The following is a 23563-nucleotide window of genomic DNA, read 5'->3' as shown; positions in this document are numbered from 1 at the left end:
TGGGAAAAAAGTATCATATAGTAGAGAACTGGTTTCAAAATAAGAAGATACGTGTTCGAGTTCCACATCTGACACATACTGACTGTATGAATGTGAAGCATAAGAAAACATTTAATCATCTCAGTTCCATAGAATATTTTCTAAGATGATAATTTGCCCAATAAGTACTAATATTCATTGTTAGGGAAAGTCTTCTCACCCCAAGTTGAATACCATTCCTTTCCCCAATAACCGTGTGCAATGTAATAGCAAAATGCAGATAATTAAAGTAATTCTACATAATAATAGCTATCATTTACATATTAAGGTTTTCAAAGTAAATAATTAGAGTAATACTACTACTACTAATAATAATAATCTGAGTTGCTCAGTGGCTTCAGTATTGATTCATGATGGTCTGTTGAGAATATTATGGAAGCATTCAGTCCATCTCTCCAAAATCATATCTTTATGACTAATCAATGTTCCATCAGCACATAGTAGTTGAGATATATCATATATCTTTTGCCCATAAATAATCTTCAGAACATCATAAAAGCACTTTTTGTATCTCTATAAAACCGGGACAGTATAATACCACCATAGTAGAAAACTATTGCTTCCTTTTGAATTGTTTTCAGATGATTCTGAAGATCACCTGGCAGCATAAAATACCAGACACTAAGGTCATTTCCCAAACTAAACTGTCCAACATTCAAAATCTACTTCAGAGAGCACAACTCTGATGGGCTAACCACATTGTTAGAATGCAAAATGTACGTTTGCCAAAATGACTATTTTGTGGACATCTCACATAGGGCAAGTGCTCACATGGTGGTCAGAATAAGTGATAAAAGGACACTCTCGAGGTCTCTCTTCAGAACTGTGGAACTGATTGTCTGACATGGGAGACACTAGCTCAGGACTGTACAGCATGGAATATCCTCATCAGACAATGTGCAGTGCTCTACGAACCAAGCAGAAGTGAAGTAGGTCAAAAGAAATGTGAGATGCACAAATTTAGAGAGTTCACTCCAAGTGTTCCCATGAACTATTTCTGTCCAACCTGTGGTAGAACATTACAAGCTCTTATTAGTCTGATCAGCCACAGTCAGACACACTGTAACTTGACTCATTGTGATGTCATTTCAGTCCTCTTCAAAAATGAAGGAAAACAATCAGAACCAGAATAATAATAATAACTCAAAATTTACATAACACTTATTATGCATCAGGTACTGTGCTAAGTGTTGTATAAATGTAATCTCGTTTGACCCTGGGAGATAGGTGCTATTGTTATCCTCAATCAAGCAGAAGTTAAGTAACTTGCCCAAGGTCACACAGCTAGTAAATATCTGAGGCTAGATTTGGACTTCGATCTTCCTGACTCCATTTTTAGTACTTGATCTACTGTGCCACCTCTGATTAAAGACAGAAATAGTGTTTTGTGGACAATGAAGCTGCTCCACTAATTCTGGAAAGTAGTTTGACTTCATGCTAAATGATTAAAATTGTAATGCATCTTGTTTACATTAGTAAAAAGATAGTTAGCATATTCATCAAAGTATCTATAGTGGCATTGTTTTTCAAGATCAATCCACCAGCATTTTTAAGAACCCTAATATGTGCCAGCACTGTATTAAGTGCTAGGACTCCAACCAACTGCAACAAATAGTCTTTGCTCTCAAGAACCAAAAGAACTACTTGTAAAAAGATACACACGTGATAAATTGGAAGTAGTCATTGAGGAAAAGCACTGATATTAAGGACGGCTGGGGAAAGATTACTTAGACAATAGTTCAATGGATTATGGTACAAGAATATAATGGAATATTGTTGCATGAAAAGAAATCATTAATATGAAGATACAGAGAATCTTAGGAAGATTTATGAAGTGAAGCAAATTAAAGTGAGTAGAATGAGGAAAACAATTTATACAATGAGCACAACACAAATGAAAAGAACTAGTATAACAAATTAAAATTAATTAGTATGACCAAGCTTCTACTCAAAAACAAAGTGAACAAATTTATTACCACTTCACTGGAAATATAGGGTGTTATGAGTTTGGGACATGATTTATAGGCCAAAACTTGGTGAATTTTTTAAAATTTTGCTGAAAAGTGTTCTTTTTTTAAATTTTCACTCTTGTTTCTCTTTTTTAAGGAATAGCTCTGTGTTATGGGGTATAGAGACAAATAAAAAGATATGTATAAATAAAAGAACAATAAAAGGAAAATAAGGAGATGAAACAATATGTTCTAGAAATAAAAATATATCCCACTGATTAATTAATCTCTGAATAATCACTTATGTATGATAGTTAAAATATTTATTCTTATATACATGCACTGAAATGTAAGAAAAAATGCAAATACAACTTCTGAAACAGGTGGTGGGTGATGAAGAGAGAGATAAATCCCTAAAGACGGGATTTTAAGATGATCAAACATTTCCATTTTATTATATTATGGGCAATAAAATAAAAACAATGCATCTAGAGTTAAGCATCTAATATAGGAGTCTCACAACAACTTACTCCTAAGATTAATTCAAGTTGATTCAGATATGAATGCTGTCAAAGAGACAGAGAACTGGCTACAGGGCTATAAACCAAGGGCCATGATGAATAGCTGTGTCAGGAGCAGAGGGTAGATATCTATTGGGGCACCACAGGATTGGTGTAAGCTGGTTTGTTTTCTTTTCTATTCTTATTAATGATAGGGATGATCTGAGTAAACAGTGTATTAATCAAATTTGCAGATGGTGTGACACCGAGATCAATCTAGAAACACAAAAATCCATAGTCATCTAAAACCAAACAAGAAGTTCAATGGAAATGAGATAATTGGCAAGCAATAATGTTAAGACAGACCTAAGGGTGATAAGTAGGGAGATTAGATTAAGGCAGAGAACCAAAAGCAATACAGTGGGAAAACATGTGGGAGCAACATGCCATCCAGCAGAAGGCAGTGGGCTATTATTCTGAATCTTAAGCTTGATAGAATAATTAACTCTACTCAAAACTTGCCATTGTGTGGACAATTCCTATAATATTAGAACATGGACATTTGCTCAAATGAAACTCCATCATGGAAGCAGGTGATTTATATAAATACCATGAGATACAGCACAGTATTCTGGAAAATACATTGGATTAGGAGACAGACTATCTAGGTTGGAGAGCTAGTTCTGTCAGTAATTTTTCTCTATATCCAGTGAATTACTTTTTCCATTATTAAAAAAAGGGGAGGTAGATGAATTGATGTCTAAATTGTTTCTTCTTATAGTCTGTTTCTTAGTAATATCTTATCTTTGTGCCTTACCTGGGCATGGATACGACCCTGCATTTTGGAAAGCTATGTTCTGATAAGCCCTACAAATCATGAAAGTTTTAGGGTACAAGTCTATCAAAAGATAGTCTGTCATTAGATTACAAAGTTGGTTAAGAAGCAAATTACTAAAAAGTTGACCAATGAGTTATAAAATTGAGAGTTTACAAATATCTACAAAATTTGGATGAGTTGTAATATGCAATGTAATAATCTTCCAGTTTTAACATTCTATGTTATACCTTCTATTATTCTGTGTTCTAAGGTGTTCTGAGAAGTTCTCATTTGAGGTAAGTTTCTAATGAAAAGTCAGAGTTATGCATCCTTGACTTTTGTTTAGGATTTTTTCAATGATTTGAATAAAAAATATAGATTGCATGCTTATGAAATTACAAAAGATATAAAATTAGGAGCAGTAAATCACATATTGAATGTCATGTGCTGGATCCATAGATGCCAATGGGTTAGAACAGAAAGACCAGTCTAGTATAATAATGTGCAGTAGTGCAAAAGATGAAGGAAGTATGGATAAGCAATCATTTGTCTAAAGAAAATCTGGAAGAGTGGCTAATAGACTGCTATTTTAAAATCATTCAACAGTGCAATATAGTGGCTTTTAAAGAAGTTAGTGCAAGCTTAGGTGCAGTGTAGAGTGTGTCTAGAGAAGACTACTACCTCCTATGTGAGGGCTACTGAGTCCTTTTAAGGTTGCTTTCCCATCTACCTGATCTACCCAGCTCTCACCTAAGGCTCCAAGAAGCATCAACGTATAGCTTTCATATCCTGGCACACCATTTCAGTAGATGGGCTAACCTAGGTTTAGAGTATCCACATGGTCTCAAATCCACCAGTGAATAAGGGGAGTGTCTTCTCCAGTCATTTGAAGACTTCCGCTGGTGGAAGGGGTGGATGAGAACAATTTGTTCCAACGGACATGAAGGTGGTTGAAGCAGGGGAGCACTTAGTGTTTCATAAGACATTGAAGACACCAAGGTCATCCCCTGCATTTACAGCCATCACCAGTGATCTTGACTGTGTCATGTCATTGGACTTGGTTAGCTCTATAAGAGAGAGTGAGAGTGACAACTTCATGCAACTCTGTCTCACTTAAATCTGACCTGTACATGAATCAAAAGGCAATACCATACCATTTTGTCATTTTTCCTATCTGAAAGTCCTGTGGTGATAGGTAAGTGATGAAGAAACAGGTATGGATACACCGGAAGCTATAATCAGAACCCTGCACATTTTGGTACAGGTCATAGGACTTTGTTATCAATGGAAGTAACAGTAGGATTTGATAGCCCCCAAGGTATCTGAACAACTTTTAAGGATTACACTGCTCACCTTTTGGTGTGAAGAAAGGGCTAGAAAATGTGCCCTAAAATTTTTCTGCTTTATCCAACCCTGGTGTATTTTCTGAAGCAGATGAGGATCCCATCCTATGGTTGAAACTGACACAAAGACTTCTGCAAAGATGATTCAACTTATCATTGGTATATGGAATGTGTGCACACTTAGAGACAACACAAAATTCAGTAGACCTGAAAGACAAACAGCTCTTGTTACAAAAGAATTCAGAAGGTATTGCATCCGAAAGCAGGCCTAAGTGAAACAAGACTTGCAAGTGAAGACCAGTTTAGTGAAGTCGGAGCTGGATACATGTTTTTGTTTTTCTTTCTTTTCTGGAGTAACCACAGTGAAGGCGAGTGTCATAAAGCTGGTGTAGGTTTTGCAATCAGAATTAATTTGCTGAACAAGTTTGCGTGCTTCCCAAAAGAAGTTAACAATAGACTCATGACAATGCGATTGACACTTTCATGAAAGTAACATGCCACCATCATCAGTGTTTATATTCCTACCATGATGAACTCTGATGGGGTCAAATATAAATTCTGTGACAACCTGGAGACCCTCATCATCACTGTGCTAGAAGAGAAAAAGCTTATCACTCTGAATGACTTTAATGCAATAGTAGGCACAGACTACCAGACATGACAGGGAGTCCTTGGGAGGAATGGAGTTGAAAACAACAACAGCTTTGGTCATTTACTCCTGAAGACTTGTGCATTTCATGAACTCATCATCAACACTGTCTTCAATTTACCTAACATAATAAAACTTTGAAGATGCAAACTTGCAGCAAATATCACCATTTAATATTGTCATTTAAAGGAAGAAAGGCAGGATATGAGAGTGATGAAGACAATGTGTAGTGCAAAGTGCTGGACCAATTATAGACATCCTCTCCAAGGTAAAAATATTCAAACTCAATAAAAGTGAAGGCCCCAAGGCAAAATGACTGCTAGAAGAATTGATGTCAACAAATTAGAGCACTTCTCTGTGGAGGGAACAGTTCATGCTAAGTTGAGGGGAAAGCTGAGGCAATATACAATTGGCAAGAGCAGAGCAGATAAGGAGTGGGAAGCTATCTGAGCCAGAACTCTCTGAAACCTGAAGACTGGTTTGATGAAAATGATGCAGAAATGCAGAAGCTGCTAAATAAAAACTGAGAACTCCACAGTTTTACCAATAGAATAGTTCATCCGTCTCTAAGAAGGCAGCATGTAACTCCATCAAAAGTAAAGTACAAGTGAAGCTTAGAGAGATGTAGGATTTTTCACTCAATAAGAAGACAGATAACATTCACTTTTACGCTGATTGCAATAATCATAGTGCTTTTATGATGCCCTGAAGGTATTTATGGGCCAAAAATCTATGGTGCATCTCAGCTACTCAGTGCTGATGGAGCCACATTGATTAGTGATAAGGACATGATCCTGGAGAGATGAACTGAAGATGGTATTCTCGACACATATCATCAATCATTGCTAAAGCCATTAACCATTTACCTCAGGTTAAAGTCAGTCCCTCTTTAGCCAAATTTCCAACTGAGGAAGATGTTTTCAGTGCATGCCATTAGGCTCCTTTTCTGAGACAAAACACTTGGTGTTAAATCTATTCCAGTTGAGTTTTATGAGGTGAGGAGTTCATTGCTCATACAAAAGTTGACTAAAATTTCTGGATTGTATAGCAAGAGAAAGTTATAACCCAGGAGTTCAGTGATACCTCCATTTTTCATCTCCATAAATTGAAAAGAAATAGATTGTACATTGACAATCTCTCTCTTAATCATTGCTGGTAAGATTTTTGCCAGAGTCCTTTTTAATAGACTGACCTTTCACCTGGAAAACAGTCAAATACTTGAAATCCAATGTGACTTTAGAAAGGGCTAAGGATTGGTCAATATGGTGCTTGCTGTCTGACAATTCAAGGAGAAATACCAGGGGCAGAAGAGAGGTCTCTACACAACTTTTGTAGACCTGACCAGGTCTACAAATACTGTCAGTCACAAGGGTTTAAATTATGTGAAAATTTGGATGCCCAGAGAATTCATCAATATTAAATGTCAATTTAATGATTGCATGCTTACCCAGGTTCTATAAAATGGATAATCCCTTGCACTGGCCCAGTCACCAATGATGTGAAATAAGGTTGCGTGCTTGCTCCCATGCTTTTTAGCATAATATTTTCTACAATGTTGTGAAATGTCTTCAGTGAGGATGAATACAGCATACAGGTTAGCTACCATAATAATGATAAATTATTTAACTTGAAAAGGCTTCAAGCTGAAACTAAAATAGAGGGGGAGTTGGTACATGAGTTTTTTGTTTGCAGATTATTGTGCATTCAATGCTGCCTCTGAAGCTGAGATGTAGCAAAGTATGGGTTGCTTCTCTGCTACTTATGCTAGCTTTGGCCTAATAACACCAAGAAACACAGGTGCTCCATCAGCTACCACTACACCATTGGTTCTATTGGAACTATTGATTATAGCAAATGCAGAAGTTTTGAATGTTATTTGAAAGTTCATTTATCATGGCAGTATACTTTCCAGGGATGGACACATTGATAATGAGGTTGACACATGTATTGCCAGAGCTAGCTCAAGTGTTTGTGAGGCTCTGAAGGAAAATGTAGAAGAGAAGAGGTATTAGAATGCTTGCCAAACTGAAGGTATAGGGAGCTGTTGTGCTGACCTCATCTTTGCATGCCCAAGCATATACCAGTGGCATGCCAGGAAACTGAATCACTTCCATTTGAATTGTCTTAAGAAGATTCTGAAGAACACTTGGCAAGATAAAGTATTGGACAGTGAGGTCCTTTCTGGAGCTAAACTGCCAAGTGTTCAAACTCTACTGCAGAGAGGGCAAGTAAAATGAGTTGGCTACATTGTTCAAATGTTAAACATATTCTTGCCTAAAAGACTATTTTATAGAGAACTTACAGAAGGAAGGCACTTATATGATGGCCAGAAGAAGCAATATTGAAATATTCCTAAGGTCCCTCTGAAGAACTTTGGAATTGGTTGCATGATATAGGAGATGCTGGCACTGTACAACCCATAATGGTCTGCTAACATCAAAGAATGTGAGAGGCACAGAGAATCCACCCCAAATGTTCACATGAGCTATTTATGCCCCACCAGTGTTAGAGCCTTCTAAGCTCATATTAGTCCATTCAGCCGCAGTTCGGGACACTCTAACTTGACTGTAACTTGAATTCATCAAGTCCTCTTAGAGAATGAAGTCTAACAACTAACCATCAATCCTAGGCTGAATGAAGAGAGGCATAATGTCTAGGAAGTTAATGCCAACACTGTATTCTGCCTTAGTCAGACCAAGTCTATAGGACATACATTTGAAAATACATGAATAACCTGGAAAGGGTTAAGGGGGGAGAAAAAAGGATATTGGAAGAATTTGAAATCATATTATATTAATATTGTATGAATGAAGTAGCATTTTGTTTAGTCTGAGATGAGGAGACATTGTCATCATCTATTTCATCATTATCACTATTGTACTTTGTTACCTCTCATCTGGTCCTCAGTACAGCACTGGGAGGTAGGGAAGAAATTCTGATATTGTATATTTTAAAAAGAAATCACCTCAAGTGCTTCAAAGCAAAATTATGAGGAATTAAGTGGGGGTGAGATTATACAACATTATTTTACAGATTTAGGCTCAGAAAAGTAAAGGTGAAGGTAAAGGTGAAGGTGAAGTCCTGGTGAGTCATCAGTAATAAGTGGCAAAGCTAGGATCAGAAACAAGGTTGCAGATCAAATGTAGGCACATTACTGTATTCTTGGTAGAACAATAAGTTGATTCTGGGAAGCAGTTTGACATTATACAAATAAATAGTGAAAATACTCAATCATTTGACCAAGAGATTCCATTGCTAGCCATATATCCCAAGAATGTCATTCACAAAATGGAAGTCTCTATGTAAAGCAAAATATTGATAGCAGTACTTCTCATGGTAATAAAAATCTGGAAATAAAAGAAATGCCTATAGATTAAGGGAGGAGGAGACTAAACTAAATATAGTACATGAATATAATTGAATATTACTGGGCTGTAACAAATGATGAAGATCATTGATATAGTGAAACATGGAAGACTTGTATGAACTGATGCAAAGTGAAGTAAGCAGAGTCAGGAAAACAACAAACACATTTGCTGCAATTTAAATGGAAAGATCAATGATCACAAAACAATCAAAGCTATTACTAAACTAAAATAAAAGCATACTTCATCTCAAGGAATAAATGAGAGTATACACTTCCCTAGGCTCCTTTTTTGAAATAGGGTTCCACAAGTGTAGAAAACTGCATAAAATATAAAAATATTTGATGTGTTGATTGGTTCTGATTCTTTTAAGCTTTTTTTCCTTTTTTATTTCTTTAAAATTTTCATTATAAATCTGTATCTCAAAGAGGGAGAATGGAAAAACTACAGAGGGAATCCAGCCAATGTAAAAATAAAGGTTAATAAAATCTTTAAAAAAGAGAGAGAAATAGGAGAGTTGAAGGAATCATAAAAGTTAGTATGAAGACCATAGTTGGAATATATTGATTTTGATGGGATGATGAGATATAATTCTAGCCATCAAGTAGTTGTAATCATGAGAATGGAACTCAGATTAGTCACTGAGTAAGAATATACTAATTCAGGAATCATAAACATAAGGTATTCTTAACCTCTTTTGTTTGTTTGTTTCATGGATCCATTTTTAAAAAATATTCTAGTGCCAAAAATCAGACCACTTCTCAAAATAATGTCATTAAATGAATAAAATAAAATATGTGAGATTAGAGAGAAGTTAATTAAAATGTATTTATCAAAATAAATACAATTTTAAGTTCACAGCCTTAGGTTTAGAAGAAATAGCACAACTTATTCAGAGCCTGTGAATACTGGCTGTACCATTTCCCATCTCTTACCTTTTCACTGGTTGTCCTCTACTCCTAGAGTGCATTCTTTCCTCATCTTCACTTTTAGGAATCATTGATGCCCTCCAAATCTCCGCTTCAGTGCTCCTTTCTGTGTAAAGGTTTTTTATCAACTCCTATGCAATAGTGACCTCCAAATAATCTTGTGTTCATTTTGTATATATCATACATCCATGTACTTATATGTGCTTGTATGTGTATATGTACACACATACATGCAATGCATATATGTATCTGTGTGCATTATATATGCATGCCTATCTTATGTGTGTACCCACCTATATGTCTTTGTATTCCCTATAATTAGCATGATGTCTGGAACTTAACAGGCATTTAATAAATCCCTGATGAGTTATTAAATGAAATTAAGGAAGCTATAAAGCAAGAAAAGGGCTTAGGTTAGGGCTTGAGGACCAGTGATTTACAAGATTTACGTAATTGGCTAGCAAAAGACTTTCTGCACAAAACCTAGTTATAGATATACTCAGCTTTTGCCAAGCAGTAGGTTGAAAAGTCCCTTCTACCTTTGTTAGTTTTATACAGAGAAAAGTCAATGTTTCCCATTTCTATGTAAATGAAGCATGGTATTTACATCCATATCTATGAGTCCACATTTATCCAATAATACCTCATGGGTGCATACTCAAATTTCTAATCCTCTCTCTATGACAAAAGTTACTTCCTTTGACCCCCTGATATGTGTTCATGTCCTTTTCCTCAGGGCCATATTTCTAGTGCCCCTCTCATCCATATTGTTGCACAGTTGAAAGGATCCCCCTGTAGGGCACAAAAGTGCAGGCTTTGTACTCTCCTACTTTTAGGTGGACTCACTTTATGGATTCCATATCTGATTCTCCACATTTTGATAACCACTTTGAACTTTGTCTTTCTTTAATTTTTGAGGAGACAAGGTACTATCTTTGATCTCTGCTTCCAGTTTTACGCTTTAAAGAGCTTGGGCATGAAAATTAGTTGAAGGAACAAAAGAGAGAACAGAGGAGTTGGGGCGTGACAAAGGAGATATGTGATCGTCCAGGGCTGGTATGGGAAGTTTATCATTTATCATATACACCAATCAACCTTTATGAAGCAACTCTAATGTGCCAGAAACTATGCTAAGTGTTGGGCCTTCAGCTAAGGTACACATGGGGATCCTTCACTGCATATGCACGAAGCAGATGGCTGTTAATCCATATCAATATATCTCAATAGGATAGGAAGCCAGCAACTTACAAAATTCAGGCTTGCAAAATATATGTGTTGATATATATTTATATGTGTACTATTAAACATTTAACAGGAATAAAAATGTCATATTATGAATTTATATGTGTGTATATGCTATCTTATCCAAACAGCTTTGTCTTTTCTTGAAATCTCTTTTACAGGTGTGTACTTTTGTAAATCCATATTTATCACTATTTGTATCTTTGTATCTATCTATCTCTGCTTATTGGACTATAAATAAATGTTACTTCTATTTTGCAATTCTTTTCACTTGTTCCTTAAAAGTTTTCATGTATATTTTTATGCATAAGTATCTATTATATTTGTGGATAATATAAAATTGCTTTGTGTTTATTTTTCATATGCTATAAATATATATATTTCTCTCCCTGATAAATTATAAACTCCAATATCAGGGATTATTTATTTTCTTTTTATTTTCTTATCCTCAATGGCTAAAACATAGTAAATACTTAATACAAGCTTATCGAGTGACTCCTTTGTTTATCTTTGTCTTATCCTATGACCAAGTATCAATTGTACACAGATAAATACATAATTTAGAATGTATGTATAAGATATAGTCATAGGTTCGCACAGAATGTGAGCCTGGATGGGTTAATACACTTTAAGCATGTGTCATTGCTGGACCTGTCTCTTCTCCTCAGGATGTGAAATCATACACTCTGCGTATGCCTATAAACAGAGTTATTCATTTGTACAATACTTTTCACCCCCTGAGAGAGGAAAATGGAAAATAAGCAAGTGGCAAAGATTGAGAGTGGTTAGAAACAGGAGAGCAATTCCACAGAAGCAAGAGAGGAGATATTGTTCAGAAAAAGTTATGATGAAATGATTTAATGTTGCATATAAATCAATGAAGGGGGAAAAAACACTGGACTTAGTAAAGAATTTACTGGTCACTTTGTGAGAAAGAAGTTTTAGGAGATTGTTGGGTTTGGAATATTGATTGCAGAGGGATGAATAGATGAAATGAAAGCACAGTATAGAGAAAATAATCATTTCTCAGTGTGTGATCCTTTGAAGTTCCTTAGATTCCATTTTTAACCTAAGATCCATCATGTAACCTTGGGTAATGACAGTTTTAATTTGCTATAGAAACTTATTAAGTGGTTTGCTGAAGTCTAACACCTTGATCTCCACTGGTTGTATACTCTAATAACTGAGTTATCTCCTATCCTGTCTCTTGGTATAAGACCATCACTATTAAGATGGTCCAAGGTCAGTAGATGGAGTGGTTCCTCTTCGCCTATTCTGCATTTAGAAATAATACCCAAAATGCTAATACTTGGGAGGAACATCACTGAAGAATCCCATGAAAACAGTTAAATCACTAGTCTGGAGAATAATCACTCTCATTTCCTTGATATCATGGTTGTCTCCCATCCTTGGCTGATGCCCAGAGATCAGCTCTATCATTTGATAGAATCTACCTAATTTCCAGAATCCTCCTGAGACTTTCTAGGCATTCCTTCTTTCTTTCCTTTTCTATTGTTTCCTATAAACTTCACTGCTTGTGTCACTGATTTCTGGCCCCTAGTAACATCTACCACCAGCCTCTGGTAGTGGCACATGTCAGTGCAAAGCTTCCTGTAATGACTTTTGGAGCCACTCTTTCCTATCAGAAATAAGCTGAAATTCTTAAATGGGTAATAGGGCCACTCCTGGACAATCAGTATCTCCCTTTAGCTCATAAGTAACTAACCAGGGCTAGGAGTAGAACAGTTGACAATATCACCTTGGGCAAAATTTCCTGCCTTCACTAATAATAAGAGCTGAGGACCTAAGCCCCATGCCTCAGTGATGGGAATTCCTTCCTATTATGTGCCTTAGATCTACAAGGCCCAAGCCAAGGCTAGGAAGAGGACTCTTGGATTCTATGCACATATCTCAATGGATGTATTATAATCAAGGTGAGATTTGTACTGTTAGCAATAAACAATGGTTGTAGAATGCTCTTTTTAGACCTGTTTTTTAGTGTGAGGAAGAAAAGCAATCAATTACAGAACTCTATGAAAAGCAAATCCTAAAAGAAAGGGGAAAAAGTTCTATCTAAAAAAAGAAAAGATTGTTGCAGATGTGTAGGATCAAAGATAGAGTTTTTTTTAACAGGTTCAAAATATGATCACAAAGATGAGTAATGAAGCCTAATTACAAAATAATTATTTGTTCCACAAGAAAAGCATTAGGAACATTAAAACTGAAAATAAATTTAGGCTGCTGATGAAAGAACAGGAGGGACAAAAAGAGTTTCTGTAATGAAGGCTTTGTTCTTGAATTCCCTCCCTTGAATTGCTCCTCGACTAGGAGTATGAAAACTACTCTATTGCTGCCATCTCTTTGGGGAGGTTCCCTGAATTAGAGATGCAAGAATGAAAAGAATCATGTCTCCAAGCTTAGCCAATCACCTTATACCTTAATCTTCCATGAGGAAGATTTTGTATATCTCTTCTCTTTTACAGTATGAATGTGTGTGTGTGTGCGTGTGTATGAATTTCTCCAAAAGTTATAATGACTATCTATGCATCAACTAATAGTCACTGCTATGGTATTAGTAGGTCAATGAGAACCCAGGGTATGGTGAATTTATGTCTTTGTAAGAAGGTTTCATCAATGGTAAAACAAAGTTCTCATTCACTTTAACTTTTCTCATAAGAAGAAATCCTCCATAAAGGAATCATAAAAGGGAGCCTCTTCATTCTTCATAGCAAGTAGAAATAGGATAAGTATAATAGAGGAAAAGAGCAAAATGAAAACTGGCAAAGATTAGAGAGTGAGGATTAAGGAATATTTGAAAAATACTCAGACACAATGATTTGATTAGGCAGAAAATAAGCGTGTAAGACATCAAAAGAAAGGCACAAATGAAGATAAAGAGAGAAAAGTCAAATCATGCACTATCTCAAGCATTTGCATGTCTTCATCTGCTTACTAGCTGTGTCATATTGGGTAAACCACTTCTCTACTCTAAGCCTTATCTTCTACCTCTATAAAATGTGGATGTGGAAAAGGGGCTTAGCCATTTTTAGTAAGTAGGATTCCTTTGACAGTCTGGTAAAACCCATGGACCTTTTCTTGAAATGTCTTTTTAAATAATTAAAGGAAATACTAAATTTTATTTAGAGTTAAGTCAAGTCAAGAAGCATTTATTAAGTTCTTAATATGTGCCCTAAACTGTGCTAAGGATTGGGGATGCTGTGTTGTTAATGTATTTTTCATGGAATTAATACATTTTTAACATAATGGAAAGCTCTTTCCTATCCATTAAGAGACCAATGTGATCTGCTTAAGTCACATGGAAGCCTAAGTCACATGAGTTTGAGTCACACAAAGCCTGTGGTAGGAGGAGCTTGCTGAATGGGTAGAACAGGAAGGGATGGAGCAGGAAGGATGTAACAGGAAGAGGTGGAGCTAGAGCAGAGCTGAGAGGAAGTTGGACAGACTAGTCAGAACTGGGAAAGAGCAGGCAGCACCTAGCATGAGTGGGAGAGCTTGTCTTTGATTTTGTTTAAGGGAGCTCGTTTGTGGGAAGCCTAATAGAGAAAAGGCTGGAAGATGGTGGTGACCCCTGGATTGTTAATGTGTATAGATTTTTGTTACTATGATGGATTTGGCTTCCTGTGTTTGAATAAATGTTTTGGTTCTGTCTTCCATATGGAGAGTCTGTTATATTTTGACATTCAGAATTGTGCTGGGACATTCATAACCACTGAAGGTGCTGTGAATATCGTATTGCATAGAAAGACAAAGCAAACAAAGTAAACAAACTATTCCTGATCTCAAAGAGCTTACAATATAATGGGGAAGATGATATGCAAAGAACTATATGCATATGCCATTACAACTATCTATCTACCTATCTATCATCTATCTATCTGTTTGTCTGTCTATCTATCTTTCTAGCTATTTATTATCTATCTATCTATCCCTCTATCTGTCTGTCTGTCTGTCCTTCTTCAAATCAAAGGGAAGATTTACATTTGATTCTGGAGTTAATAAGAACCTACTACACTTTACTGAATAGAGTAACAGTTGGGAAAATAACATGTGCCAAGAGAGATCACTTTGATAGTCAAGAAGATCATGGTCTCCAGTGGGGAGAAATTTGAGGCAGGAAAACCAACCAGAAGACTGTTGCAATTGTCTAAGTATGAGGTGATAAAAACATGTAGTAGAGGGATGGTACATTTGAGAGAAAGGAAGCCTAAAGGAGATATTATTAAGGTATAAACAATAGGATTTGGCAATAGGTTGCTCGAGGGAGTGGGGAGTGAGAATGAAAAGTGAAAGGATGACTATTTAGGTTGTGATCCTGGTGACTAACAGGATGATGATACCTTTGACAGTAGTAGGGAAGTTAGGAAGAAGGGAGTTATTCTGAAGGAAAGGTCATATTAGTGAATATGAAATTTTTTTTCTTTCCTGTTCAAGTTCACAGATGCCCTCAAATCTATCTGTTATTACCTTGGGGGTCCATGAAATGAGGTCAAGAGTTCCTTAATGAGAGTATCACTAAGGTGTTTTTTGGAGTCTAAATTGTAGGAATCTAGGACCTGTTAATGCTCATGTGTTTCTATTTTTAAGAGAAACTGAAAATCATCTACTAATGTCATCTACTATCCCCCTTCTCAAAATGTGAACAGGACTAATATGTTTGCGTGTGGGGGTGTGAGTGGAGGGGGAACAAAAAGAAATTTGATTTTGAGTATGAAGGTTTCTTTGTGTCTAGTCTGTATATAATGAAGTTTACTGAAAACAGTGTGAGTGAAGGCGAGGAATCTGGAAGGTATTCACACAGCCCTTTAGCTATGAGTTTTCCTTTTCCATTTGTTCTCCTCATGTCAGGTCAGCATGAAGTCCTCTACCCCAATTTTCACTGTAAAAGAAAGTGTGGTACCAAGGACTCATTGAGAGGAGTATAGTAGGAGCCATCATAAAGAAAGAAAAAATAAAAACAAAGGAAGCCAAGGCAGACAGTCAGAGCTCCCATAATAACCTGATTTAGGTTTAAATAATTATAAGCCCTCAGGGATAGATTTTTCTCCTGAACAATGATGATGCAAATGAGCTCTGTGCTCTGTGTTTGTCTTCAGTAAGTGATGTTAGACATTTAAAGCATCTACTGCCCATCACCTGTGATAAGTATGTGCTCAGAAAAGTCCCCTGGGGTGCTGTCTGGTTAAAAGTAACACTCCTTATCCCCCGGCACCCAATACACACACACACACACACACGCACACACACACACACACACACACACATACCCTCATTTTTCACAGCTTGGAGAATGGGCAGATATTTTGATGTTACTTTATAAATTCTGTTTCTATAGATCATGACATGCCTTCCTCAGGGAGTTCCATGATTCATTCAGGTAAACTTCATTCTCTCTCTGTTAATGGATTTGAGCTAAAAACAAAGACTTCTTTTTGATAAGAGCTGACTTGTGAGATACTGTGTGTATGTACATATGTGTGTGTTTGTGTTTATTCATGTGCCTTATTCTATAACAGAATTAGAGTTTAGGGATGTTTTCAAAACCTTTACTCATTTACTTTAGTAACTCTATATAGTAGTTAAATAAGCTATATGTTAAGTGATAAGCCTATATAATAGCCAGTGTGGCAGAGAAAGACAAAGAAGTAAGGACAGAGACAAAGGTGAGATGGCTAACAGTATATTAGCCTTACTACTTACTTAATACCTAATAATTGTATATTAGTATATATGCCCACATAGTCTACATATATGTGTGTATATATATATGTATATGAGTATAAACATACACACATGCTACTGAGGCAACATATGTGTGTATAAAATATGCGCACATAAAATATAAATATATACACTTATGTGTGTATGTACACATACATAATGCAAAGCATACTCATGCGTGCATATGTAGGTATAGATATTTAGGTATGTAAATCCATGTATAGTTGTATATAGTATGTGCATCCAACCACATATATACGTACACCTATCTCTATATATACATATGGTGTGTATATATATATATATATACACACATATATATATATATATACATACACCTATATATATATATATATACATACACCTATATATATAGGTATGTGTGTATACACACACACACACACACACACACACACACACATATACTGTATCTCCAAGGCAGTATTCACAGCACTGGTATTGACTATGAATATGCCGGCATAGTTCTCAATTACAAACTATAATAGACTCTCCACATAGGAGGTAGAAGAAAAACATTTATTCAGACACTAGAAAGCCAAATCCCCAAACTATAAAGCCTAATTAGTCATAGTAGCCAAGAGGTCAATACACATGAGCACTGCAGGGGATAAAGGCATTTCCAAGACTTCCCCCACTGCTGGAACCTTCCTACAAACAAATAAGCATTGATACTACTTTTCCCCTTTTTGTTGTTTTTTTTTTCTTTCTTGTGGTTTTCCCCTTTGGTTTTGATTCTTCTTTACAACATGATATATGTGGATATATTTTTACTATGTTTGTATATGTATGCCCTATTTCAGATAGCAGACCACCTTGGGAAAGGGGAAGGGGGGAGAGGGGGGAAATTTAGAACACAAAATCTTATAGAAGTGAATACTGAAAACTAAAAATACATAATTTTATTGTTTAAAAAAAAAAGGAAGACATTCTATTTTTCTATCTCCAGGTATTTTCACTGATTATCCCTCATGCCTGGAATGATCTAGGTCATTGTATCTGCCAACAGAATTCCTTGGCTGCCCTGAAGTCCCAGCTAAAATCCCTACTTTCGTCAGGAAGTCTTTTCCAACACCCCTTAATTCTAGACCCTTCATTCTGTTGATTATTTCTAATTAATGCTTTATGTAGATCATTTGTCTGTATTTAGCTTGTTTGCATGTTGTAGCCTTCATTAATTGTAAATAATATGACAGCTTTGTTGTATTTTGTTTTTCTTTGTATACTCTCAGCAAGACTGGCATAAAATAAGAATTCTAATGGTTGTTGACTGATTTTATACATTTTCTCATCTATATGTATATGTGTATACCTATATACGTGAATACATCTATATGTATATACTGACATATTCCCATTCTCAATACTTTTCTATTCTTTTAATAGGTTATAGCACATTATCTCTGGTGTCAGAGGATCAGAGTTCCAGTCTCCCCCCGCCGCTTTATACAAATCTTTAGTTCTTGCTACCTGTGTGAAGTGAGACAAATAGCTTTAGCACTCTGAACCTTAGTTTCATCTTATGTAAAATGAAGCAGCTGGACCCAGATTGCCTCTGAAGTTGGCTCTGCTTCTAAATCTAAAATCCATTTTGAAGGAATTGTGACTTTAAGATGAGATTAGTTTGGCTGCTGAAAGGACAGAGAAAGTATTTTCTGATAAGGTAAACAATCAACTTATGAATAATTTTAAATGATGTCTATTTCATAGGTGAGGACTTTGGTGGCTGAAAGAGGCATAAAAAGAGCTTTTGTTTAATAAAAACTGATAAAATTGAGGTACAATGAAATAGTTGCCAGATGGAAACAGCAGTTTGGTTACCACAAGGGGCAAAAAAAGAGGAATTTTCATATATGTATATATTCATATATATATGTATACATACATACACATGTACATATATAAACACATATACACACATATATTACACATAGATGTACATATATATGTACACATACGCACAAAGGCTTAAATCACCTTGTAAAGAATATAAAATAATGTCTCTTTCCTTGGTGAATAGTTTAGAAGCTAAAAGGAGCAGAGAAATGTTTAATTTATTAAAATCATAAAATATAAGCATTAAGAAACACAGTTTTCAGAGACTCACAATGACAAAGACGAGTTTGATGCCTGGGGAACGACTGAGACCGCAGTGTCTTGTGTTCCCTCAGATCATTTGCATATGACAGCTTTTTAGCCTTAGGTTAAAAGTCACAAAATGATAAGTCAAATAACTACTTGAGGACTATAAAATGATTAACCAAGAACTATTGTTTATATAACTAACAGATGCAAGAGGGAGAAGACATTGTTCATTACTTTTTCACAACTCATTGTAGAAACAGCAATCTCTTCCTCCAGGGTGGTACTGCTTTAAGGATATAAAAGTAAAGGTGAAGAACCTGCCTAAGTAGGTCAGGAACTAACAGGAGAGTGAAGACTGAGCAGAAAGTAGAATAGACAGCACTGGGAGAGTTATATACAGAAACCAGCAGCCAGGCAGTCAGGTAACTTAGAAGGTTCATTGCCTTCTTGCTGCTTGAGGCTAATTTGCTTAGGAAAGAATGATTCTCATTGGAAGAAAGCTATTTCTCTTTAGTAACATCTACAGCAGGAGATAGCTGAAATCTGTTAGAGGTGCTTGTAACTCTTCTCTGGTAAGAGATGAAACAGCAGAAAAAGAAAATAGAAGCTTTGCTGCTGATTTACTCCTAGATTGGTGAATGGAATACCTGATTGGAAGAAATAGTCTCCTAGTGAGTAAAGAGTTATCTAGACTGACAACTTGCCTTTGAAGTCCTTGTACCTGAGTTCAATGCCACCTGTTCTACTCACTGCCTGTGTAACTTGGGGTTGTCATGTCAACCCCTTCTTTCTCAGTTTTTCAGACACAAAACAAAAATGCTGGATTCAATGAGTGATTTCTTAGACTGTCTGCGTCTCTAACTCTAATGACCATGGTGAGTTTCTCTATTTGTCTTTTCTGCCTGCAGTATACCTTGGGGTTGTAAGGTACATCAATTTGTTGCTTACTGACTGAAGAAACATTTTCTTTTATTTGTCTTAAACTAAACTCCTTGAAGATTTGAAAGGTGGACTCTAGATTTAATATCCAAGGATTTGGAGAATAAGTTTACATTTACCTTCTCTAGTTCTTCAATGATTTTTAAAGATTATGACCATGCCCTGATCAATTACCTCCTTTTCCCAGAAATCAAAAATCAGTCATTTTGAACTTTCTGATATTTCTTAGGCCAGAAACCAATAAGGAGTTAGATAGGTCAGTGAAGAAAAATGCATGCACATATCATGGTAGAAGTGTTCTTTTTCCATCTTCCTTTTTGGAGCATTCAGGATCTTCTGGTTAGTATGCTTATAGAATCAGCTTAAAAGTAGGATGATGTAATAGTAAGACCACAGGCATTGAAGTCAGAAAGTACAGGTTTGAGTCCCGACTATGGCAGTTATTAAAAATGTCACTTATCTTTTATGACTTCCATTCCCTCATTTATAAATTAGATATAATGACAACTATGTCATGAGAATATTGTACACATACTATTTTATAAAGAAATTAATATGTAAATACTATGATTTCCCAGCAGTAATACTAACCTTTCATGGTTGAAAGCAATGAGAAACAAGAAAGAGAAACTCTAGTAGCCAGAAGATGCTATGGAGAAGGAACTGAGTTCTAAGTGAGCTACAGAAACTTAACAGTAACAAAGCAACAAGAACAGGAGTTAACATTCTGAAGTTCACCAGAAAGGAAAAGGAAAAAAAAGACAAACAAACAAACAAAAAACCTCAGAGATTCCAGGCCAGCTGTAAACCATGTCATGGCTTTTGTACTCTTAACGAATTCCCTTTTCATGCCCCCTTTTCAACTGTAGTTTTCATATCTACTCCATCCTTAGTGTCGTTTAACTTTTGTGACTGTAACATTTACTTAATTTTATTAGTAATCTCACTGTCACTTTCATATTGGCAACCTGCACATTTATAGCTAGGTGCAATAGAGAAAAAAAATGAAAGGTGCTATGTGCAAGTTTTTGGAGCAACTGGTACCCTACTAGGTGCTTCACTGTCTTGCTCACCCTAGTGTTATAAAGAACTCCCTGTGCATTTATTGCATATTTCCATTGTTTGTCTTTAAAATCCAAGTTTTGTGTTATAATTATGCCCTCAAAGTATAGAACAAGTATTCTGGGTTCTAAGCCCAAGTGTGCAAAGTCAGTGATGCAGTTTAGTAAGTAAATAAAGATATTAGATAAAACTTCCCTCCAGAATGTCTATAGCCACTGCCATCCAGGAGACCCTTAAGGATCTCAAATGGTGCAAGAAGCAAATGTCTTTGATGGATTATTTCAAGTGGTTTGTCCCTCATGATGTTTAACACTATCCATCAGCCATGGAGGACAGGGTGTCAGATATAATGTTGAGATGTCTCCAGCCTACCTGTTTTCTGACAGTAGTGACTGAAGTCCCAGGAAACTCTTCCTTGGTTTTCAGAGGGTGGCCAAGGTAGAGAGGTTTATAACATTGTAGTATATGGCACCATGCCTTCTCACTACCATCTGAAACAGTGGAAGGTAGGACACAGGTTAAAAAAAGTTTTTGTTTTAAAATTTTTATTTGCTTTATATTATTTTTAGTACTATAGATTTCGCAGGGGCAGCTATGTGGTGCAGTGGATAGAGCACCAGTGCAGGAGTCAGGAGGACCTGACCTCAAATCTCACCTCAGACATTTGACATTCACTAGCTGTGTGACCTTGGACAAGTCACTTAATCCCAATTGCATCATCCTGGGTTGTCTTCAGTCATCCTAATGAATATCTGGTCACTGGATTCAGATGGCTCTGGAGAAGAAGTGAGGTTGGTGATCTGCACAGCCCTCCCTCACTCAAAACAAAGTCAAGTGCAAGTCATGTCACTATTTCTCTGATGGCATGATCTTCTTTGGCAATGAAGGATGAACACACATATTATAAACACACATGTTATGAAAATTGAATATTATGTGAAATCAATTTTGAGACAGCATTAGTGAGAAAAATGTTTACCATGTTACTAATTTTATTTTGTGTGATGTATTTTATGGGTTCTTTCATGTTTACTGTGTTAGAAAACAGTACATATCAGAATTAATGTTTTGCTATAAATAATTATACAAATAATTATACAAAAAAGTATATTTTCAGCAATTTCTATTGGAAGATTGCAGTTTTAAGTGGTCATGGGAATCTAACCCTCATTTCCCTTAGGTTTAATGTATCAACATTTGCATTTTTATATTTTCCCCATTTTCTAGGAATATTACCCCCATGAAAAGAGAGGGTTGACTATATGTGTCTGTGTAGACTATATATATATATATATATATGTACACAAATGTATGTATGCCTATATTTGTATTATATGTGTATATACGTATTTATAAACACATACAAGTACATATGTGTGTATAGTCTCCCCTCTGTATGTATATGTATGCAGTATTCCCTCATTAAAATGTGAATTCCTAGGGGGTAAGAATTGTCTTGCATGCTTTCATTAGTTTCTCCAGCATTTAACACAGTGCCTACCATAAGATAATTTTTTATTAATTGATTAATTAATTATTTTATAGTTTTCAATATTCACTTTTTAAAATTAATTTATTCATTTTCAGTTTTCAACAATCACTACCACAAATTTTAAACATGTACTTTTATAAGATTTTGAGTTCTGAATTTTCCCCCTTCCATTCCTCCCTCCCTCCCCAAGATGGCATGCAATGTGATAAAGGCTATACATGTAGCATCACATTAAACACATATCCACATTAGTCATGTTGTTAAAGAAGAATCAGGACAAAAGGGAAAAACCTTAAGAAAGAAAGAGAGAGAGAGAGAGAGAGAGAGAGAGAGAGAGAGGGAGAGAGAGAGAGAGAGAGAGAGAGAGAGAGAGAGAGAGAGAGAGAGAGAGAGAGAGAGAGAGAGAGAGAGAGAAAGATAAAATAATATCCTTTCATCTACATTCAGATTCCATGGTCCTTTTTCTGGATGTGGATAGTATTTTCCACCTTTAGTCTTTTGGAATTGTCTTAGATCATCGCATTGTTGAGAAGAGCTAAGTCTATCAAAGTCAATTAACATACAATATTGCTGTTACTGTTTACAATGGTTTCCTGGGTCTGCTCACTCCACTCAATATCAGTTCATGCAAGTCTTCCCAGGTCTTTCTGAAATCCACCTGCTCATCATTTCTTATGGAATAATTGTATTCCATCATATAAGTTAAATTCTTAACAAATAGCTTTTTGACATTTTCTTCTCTCTTCCCCAAACAAATCACTACTTTCTCACTGGTAACAACCACTGGAATGATACTTTCTATATAATCTCCACTTAATAAATGTTATTGAATTGAACATTGAGTTAAGTGAAAGAGAATTCCAAGACAAAAAACAATTGAGATCTCTCAGAACAAACACATAGGTATTATGTTCCCAAGGCAGGAACTATTTTTTCTTTTTGGGTGTGTATCTGGATTTGTTTCCTAGGCCTCTCTAATCTATTTAATACTCTGCCTGAGTTACTTTCTCCACAATAGCTAGGAGTTCCTCTTTCTCACTCATTTGTTCAAAGAGGGGTTGAGTGACTCTATTTCTTTTCTCTTTGTATCTCTCTGTCTCTCTATCTCTCTCTGTCTCTCTCTGACTCTCTGTCTCTCTGTCTCTGTCTGCCTGTCTGCCTGCCTCTCTCTCTCTCTCTCTGTCTCTCTCTCTCTCTCTCTTTCTTTCTCTCTCTCTCTCTGTGTCTCTCTTTTTCTGTCTCTCTCTCTCTCATAGTTTTTGGTGCTAAGTAGGCTTATTTGGAGACATGGTAGATGAGATTGCCAAAGGGAAGGTAAGAAAATGGACTTAAGACAGTGGGATGTAAACTGTTTTCTTTAATCATTTGCTCTGTCTCTTCCACTGAATTCCTGCT

At 35.9% G+C, this 23563-nt stretch overlaps 1 pseudogene; it reads left to right on the top strand.

Moving 5' to 3' along the window:
• The first annotated feature begins 4245 nt into the window (after window positions 1–4245).
• Window positions 4246–23563, top strand: part of LOC140519816 (thiopurine S-methyltransferase pseudogene) — a 43290-nt pseudogene continuing 23972 nt past the window's right edge.

The sequence above is a fragment of the Notamacropus eugenii genome, chromosome 1 (genome assembly GCF_028372415.1).
Source record: "Notamacropus eugenii isolate mMacEug1 chromosome 1, mMacEug1.pri_v2, whole genome shotgun sequence".
In the NCBI taxonomy this organism is placed as follows: Eukaryota; Metazoa; Chordata; class Mammalia; order Diprotodontia; family Macropodidae; genus Notamacropus; species Notamacropus eugenii.
The sequence above is the reverse complement of the archived record's forward strand: the minus strand, read 5'-3'. Positions and strand labels throughout refer to the sequence as shown.